The following is a 7377-nucleotide window of genomic DNA, read 5'->3' as shown; positions in this document are numbered from 1 at the left end:
AGCCTGGCAGGCTATAGTCCGTGGGCTTGCAAAGAGTCAGACACAAATGAGTGACTAACACATATATACTTTGCTTTCCAATGGAATACAGACATACTTCAAAACTCCCCTTTTAAAAGCCTTTTAAAAATCAAATACTGTGTTCTTAAGATAAAAGCCTAAAAAAAGAAGCCATCTTTGTTTCATGTCAACATTAAAATTAGAGTACTAAATCAATACAACTGATAATTTGAAAGCTTAAGATATGAGGAAAGAGTATCAGCTCTATAGTCCTGGAAGCAAACTTTACGTTCACCAATACACCCCCATCATTTGAATCTCTTTTCAGTGTCATGCTCTTTCTTATCTGTATCAAAACTCATACTGAGCAAAGAGTTATGGGTTGCAAAAGAGGATTTCTTTTTGCACCTATCTATAAGTCTTTGTCTATAAATTAAAAACAAACAGAAGTGCTATCCCATTTGTTTTTAACATTACCAAGTGCTTGGCTCAAAAGTGTCCCCTTGTGGTTTTTGGTGGAACACCAACCTGTCTGAACAGCACCTTTTTGGGTTTCTAAGATCTGGCTGCAGAGCTTCAACTTGAGCTGTGGTTTCCGCTCAGGATTTCTTCTCCACTCCTAGTTTACAAGGGTTCCACTCCACCAAGTGGCTGTTCATTGAAATAAGAAGGAAGATTTGAACCATCTTCAAAAAAGTCATATTAGATCAAAAGCTAGTGATTAAATCACTAGCTAGCATGTTAGGTCAAAAGCTAGCCCTTGTTTTGAGACAGTCATCTGAAGGGCTACTTATCTCCAGTTATCTAAAGGGATATTTTGAATCTTGTGGACAACACTGTTTATGACTTGTATGGCAACTAAATGCATCTGTTGGTTAGCCCAGTCATGCCCCTCCGAGTAAGAGGCACGCCTGCCCTCTGCCCTAGTAGGAGTTTAGATTGTGGGGACCTGCCAGGTCCTGATGCTTTCATCATCAGCACTGCATTCCTGGAGATCTCCTGATTCCTCCTCTGCCCTCTCACCTGGTTCTCAAAGGTGAGCCTCCTCACCTTTGTTCAGCCTCCAAACCTCCTCTCGTGGAGGCTGTCAGTTCTCTAAAAGGAAACATTTCAAAAGACCCTTCTGATTGAAGCCACTTGGCTGAGGTTGCCAATAAGTGAAAGTGTTAGTTGCTCAGTCATGCCCGACTCTTTGTGACCTCATGGACTGTAGCCCGCCAGGGTCCTCTGTCGATGGAATTCTCCAGGCAAGAGTACTGGAGTGGCTAACCGTTTCCTTCTCCAGGGGATCTTCCCAACCCAGGAATTGAACCTGAGTCTCCTGCATTGGCAGACGGGGTCTTTACCACTGAGCCATCAAAGAAGCCCTGAGGTTATTAATAACCTTTATGCTAATTGCTTCCTTGTATCATCTCCCCCTTCTTATTTTGTCCTTTACTGTCCATTTCTGCAGAGCTCTTGGTGGGCTCTCTTTCCATGAGTTATGGATTTTAGAATCTGCTGGAGTCCCAACTGCCTGAGTTCAAATCCTAGCTTCTACCACTTAATTACTCTGGTGACAGTTTTGAGATAATTGAGGAATTTGTATGTGGATTGGTTATTAGTAGGTAATGTCAAATAATTACTGGTCATTTTATTAGATTTGCTAATAATATGGCAGTTACATTTTTTTTTAATGCCTTTACCCATTAGGGAAGAAATATTGGTTTTGGGATTTGCCTTTAAGTACTCCAGTTTAGGAAAAGATGGTGGTGGGGAGGCAGGAAGCAGACGAAACAACATTGGAAGCATGGTAGTAATTGTTAAAGCAAGGTGACAGATACTCTAGATGCCATGTATGTATATATATACAGTATATGGCTGATCCTACTAGTCTCTCTGCATCTGGATAAGTTTAGAAATTCCCCAAATAAAAAACTGTATATAGATGATCTTATTTGCAAGGCAGAAATAGAGACACAGATGTAGGGAACAAAGTATGGACACCAAGCGGGGGGAAAGAAGGGTGGGATTAACTGGGAGATTGGGATTGACATATACACACTTGATACTGTGTATAAGGTGGCTCAGTGGTAAAGAGTCTGTCTGCAATGCAGGAGACCTGGATTCCATCCCTGGGTCTGGAAGATCCCCTCGAGGAGGGCATAGCAAACCACTCCAATATTCTTGCCTGGAGAATCCCATGGACAGAGGAGTGTGGCAGGTTACAGTCCATGGGGTTGCAGAGTCAGACATGACTGAAGTGACTTAGCATGCATGTGTGCTTAAATTAGATAACTAATGAGAACCTACTGCATAGCACAGGAAACTACTCAGTGTTGACCTAAATAAGAAGAATATCCAAAAAAGACGGGATATATGTATGCATATAGCTGATTCACTCTGCTGTACAGTAGAACCTAATACAACATTGTAAAGCAATTATGCTCCAATAAAATTTTAAAAAACAAACAGAAAATAAAAATGGTCTCATTAATTACTTGGATAGAGGGTGACATGGGCAAGAGTTAATTGGTTATAAATAAGGATTATTTGGGAGAAACAGGAAGACTTTTCACTGGACAGCTAGTGGTTTATGTGACAGAGGGCATGGGAGACCAATTCCAAATGGAATATGTATTTGGCGATACAAAGCCATTGCTTCTTAAACTGAATTCTGCTCTATAGACCTTGGGTATAACCCATCCAAACTCCTGACCAGCCTCCCACACTGACTTAGTCAACATGACTAGTTAGTTCTAATAAAAGCCAGTTAAGGAAACATGGAGGGTTGCAAGAGATGGACTCCATCTGATATTCTGATAACGCTGATATACCTGAGTTCATATATTTGAATGGGGACATGATGTCCACTTGGTATGGAAAAACTCAAATCAGCAAAGTAAAAACAATATTCCTGGCTTCTCTTGCATATTTTGAATCATTCTGTTTCTTTTTTCATCTGTCCTGACTGAATCACACATTTATTTAGAGTTTGTAGTTCTAAGCATGACTCAACAGAATCACCTTCTTTCAAATGCTACTAATTACCATGGACTTAAATAGCAAAGATTTTTTAAAAAGTCATTTCTACGGGTGATTCAGAGTAGATGTTAACCAGAATTCCTTACCCTGTAATTTTAACACTCTGAAGTAAGAGCTATATATCAAATCTTTGCTTTGTTAGGTTTCTTCAGTTCCCTGTTAGGCTTCTTCAGCTTCTTCTTAAACCAAGAAGTATAGTCTATTTCTTCCTGCAAGAAGATTCACTTGTGAGGCATTGAGTGTGGATTTGGGGTTAGTGGGATTGACTGTGGTGAGAAGGGAAAAGTGATGGAGCAGCTTTCTCTTCTACATTGTTGAGATGGAGATTAGGGAACCTCAGAGGGTGGCTACCTTTATCTGATTCTTACTAATTAGTTCTTACTATTTCATTTGGAGGAATGAAACTACAGAGATTTCAGTGGATACAGAAGAGTACATTTTGCTGAACAAGCAAGTAGGTGTGTGTGTGTGTGTGTGTGTGTAGGAATGGGCCTTGTAGTTGGCTTTTGAGCTCAAATTGGAGAATAGAAAATACATTGCCCACAAACTACAGAATCACTAATGATGGATAATAATAACTAGCATTTATTGAGTGATTACTATATGCCAGACAATGCCAAGCACCTTCCATAAATGATCTTATTTTAACCATAAAAAACCATGTGAGGTAGGTTTCATCAGTAACAATATTTTACAATGAGGAAGCTGGCATAAACAATCAAATAACTTGTTTAAGATCTCAGTTAGCAAATGGCAGAAGTAGAATTTGAATTGAATTTAGCTTTAGAGCCTGTGACCAATGCAGTATACTGAGAATGACCAGAACCAAGACATCAAGAAATAATTTTTGAAATAAAATTTTGAAAAAATTTTAATGGAACTATTTGAACACATGTTAAAGTAAAGAGAATAATATCATCAAGCCGCAACCCAGTTTTAATAATGATCTATATTTTTCCAAATTTTTATTTCTCTCCTACTTGAGTTGTAAGTATTTTAGGGCAAATTCCAAATGTCCTGTCATTTCTCAGAAAGTTAATTTTAATCTAATTGAAAATATTAATGTGAACAGAAAAACATAGATCACTCTCAAAAGTGGGACAGTGATTCACCATGATAGCATAAGAAAAAGCCACGTGGCCAGCAACAGCAGTGCTCACCTACCACTGGCCATAAGGCACACGCCCCCTCCTTGGGCTGCAAATGTTTGCTTTGCTCGGCGTCTTGCTTGGTGTATACATCCCTCTTTTGCAGAAGGATACATCAGACTGTCAGTGCTAAATTAAACCACTTCCCTTTCCTCCAAAACCATGTCCAAAAATAAATAAATTTTGATTTTCTGGCAGCTTTGATAAAGGGAACTAATGGGCTGGTCTGCTGCGTAGGAATTTTCAGCCAGTTTGAGAGTTGTGTGTAAGTCTAGGCCTCATCCTTCAACTTCTGGTGAGTTTGTGAGCATGACTCAGCATCCCTGAATTCTGAGAGCTCTGGAGAGACAGACACAAGTTTGAGTTTCTAGACGTGAAAACAGGTTTGTTACTAGACCTGGAGTGCCAGCCTTTGGGCAGTGGGAAGTGTTCATCACACTTCCTGCCTGGTTTTAATCGTTTGCCTTGTCCGCTCTAACTTAGCAGTCTCAATCCTTCTTCTTCTTTTTTTTTTTAGTATTTATTTATTTATTATTTGGCTGCGTCAGGTCTTAGTTGTGGCACGTGGGATCTTTCATAGCATCACACAGACTCTCTAGTTGTAGTGCATGGATTTAGTTGCTCTGCAGCATGTGGGATCATAGTTCCCTGACAAGGGATTGAACCCGTGTCCCCTGCATCACAAGTCGGATTCTTAACCACTGGGCCACAGGGAATTCCCCCAATGCATCTTTATATCACCTTCCATGAAACTACCTGAGTCCTTTTATTTTAAAAGTAAATAATTAAGAACATGACACGTCCTTTTGATTGTATTACTCTCTTAATTAGAATTGCTATTTGTAAATATTGAGTGGTCTACATAGTTCTATATTCTGATAGGGTAAATAATCAGAAATACAATTCTCTTTCTCTCTCATATAGATAGATAGATCTATCTTTGCTTTTTTCCTCTTTTTAAGATGTGGTCATATATATTATATGGAGAAGGAAATGGCAACCCACTCCAGGATTCTTGCCTGGGAAATCCCATGGACAGTGGATCCTAGTGGGCTACAGTCCATGGGGTCACAAGAGTCAGACATAATTTAGCAACTAAATCACCACCACCATATATATATATATATATATATATATATATATATAAATATAAATATAATTAATTATAGTACATATATAATATAGCTTGCCATTTTACCCATTTCTAGGTATACGATCCTTATTTTACTTATAGGCAACCCTAAGGCAGAATTCCAATTTCTCGGATCAGTTCAGTTCAGTTCAGTCGCTCAGTCGTGCCCGACTCTTTGCGACCCCATGAATCGCAGCATGCCAGGCCTCCCTGTCCATCACCAATTCCCGGAGTTCACTCAGACTCACGTCCATCGAGTCAGTGATGCCATCCAGCCATCTCATCCTCTGTCGTCCCCTTCTCCTCCGGCCCCCAATCCCTCCCAGCATCAGAGTCTTTTCCAATGAGTCAGCTTCGCATGAGGTGGCCAAAGTACTGGAGTTTCAGCTTTAGCATCATTCTTTCCAAAGAACACCCAGGGCTGATCTCCTTTAGGATGGACTGGTTGGATCTCCTTGCAGTCCAAGGGACTCTCAAGAGTCTTCTCCAACACCACAGTTCAAAAGTAAATTCAAATATGTATTACATTGATGGTATACAAATACAAATTTTCAAACGTCAAGTTTGTTTGAGAAAATATCCAGAATATAGCAAGATCAAGTAGAATGAAATTAATACACAATAACTGGGAAAACATCAAAATATGACATTTAAATCCTGCCTAGAAAGATCAAGTAGAAATTTTGCTGTTGATTTGTGTATATTTTTGGATTGTCCAAGTTTTTTGGAGTCAATTCATAAAAGGCATCTTTGGTTTACAAACAACACACTTCAAATGTAGTTTATTTCAATCTAAAGCACATGTTTTATATTTACATGAAATATTTTAGCCAGTTAGTTTTAATGAAAGATATAAATTCTTGTATGGAATTCAAAATGCCATGCTTCAAATTTTAAATTTTTAGATTGAAGAAGTTTTACTGAAGAAAAAATAAAGAACATTGCGTTCTTGAAAATTCAGGTAAACATTAATATTTTAAATTTCCTTATATAGTACATTTTAAATGTGTTTTGAAATTTAGAAAGTATTTTATACAAAATCTTCAAATTTGGAATCCTTTAAAAAAAAATGAAATTTATAAGTGGTTCTTTTTTCAGAGAGGATGGGAGACGGGATAGTCGATTTGACTCTCACTTGTCTAGAACATGAACTTTTGCTATTTCTTGTTTTCCAAATACCAAACACATTAAAGGAAAACAATCAGATGCAGTTATTCATGTTTTACCAATAAAAGATGAATGATTTTCATCAAGTATTTTTTTTTTTTTAATTTTCTTTTTTATTTTATTTTTAAACTTTACATAACTGTATTAGATTTGCCAAATATCAAAATGAATCCGCCACAGGTATACATGTGTTCCCCATCCTGAACCCTCTTCCCTCCTCCCTCCCCATTCCATCCCTCTGGGTCGTCCCAGTGCACCAGCCCCAAGCATCCAGTATCGTGCATCGAACCTGGACTGGCAATTCGTTTCATACATGATATTTTACATGTTTCAATGCCATTCTCCCAACATCAAGTATTTTTAAAAATTGTTCGTTTGGAGTGTGCCTTTTCAAATCATTCTGGAGATTCTAAAATCTCTGAACATTATTTTTTATTTCAACAAATTTTCAAGGCTGTGTGAATCACAATATTTCCAACTCCTTTTGAAGGAAAATACCCTTTAGTTGTAAATAGAAATTACTCGTTACATTTAAATGAGTTGCTTATAGTTATACATAATTTTGATTTATTCAGTGTCTGCTTGACTAGATTTTGATTTAATTTTGATTTACATTTAAATGAATTGCTTATAGTTATACATAATTTTGATTTACTTGACTAGATGCTTGATTTTAAAAACAAATAGTAGTAGCTGACTTGCCTTGTGTAATCTAAATTTGCTTTGAGGACAGAGTAACAATATTTTGATGATACCTAGTTACTCAGAAGGGGCTTCCCCGGTGGCTCAATGGTAAAGAATCTGCTTGTCAGTGCAGGAGATTCAGGGTTTGATCTCTGGGTCTGGAAGATCCCCTGGAGAAGAAAATGTCAACCTGTTCCAGTATTCTTGCCTGGGAAATCTCAA

At 38.0% G+C, this 7377-nt stretch overlaps 1 non-coding gene across 1 annotated transcript; it reads right to left on the bottom strand.

Annotated features, from left to right (window-relative positions):
• Window positions 1–331: 331 nt before the first annotated feature.
• LOC112583120 lies at window positions 332–454 on the bottom strand. The gene has a single exon (XR_003107466.3). It is a non-coding gene; the product is annotated as a small nucleolar RNA SNORA40 (small nucleolar RNA).
• Window positions 455–7377: the final 6923 nt, after the last annotated feature.

This window comes from Bubalus bubalis, chromosome 2 (genome assembly GCF_019923935.1).
Source record: "Bubalus bubalis isolate 160015118507 breed Murrah chromosome 2, NDDB_SH_1, whole genome shotgun sequence".
In the NCBI taxonomy this organism is placed as follows: Eukaryota; Metazoa; Chordata; class Mammalia; order Artiodactyla; family Bovidae; genus Bubalus; species Bubalus bubalis.
This window is presented reverse-complemented; position numbering and strand designations above follow the sequence as displayed.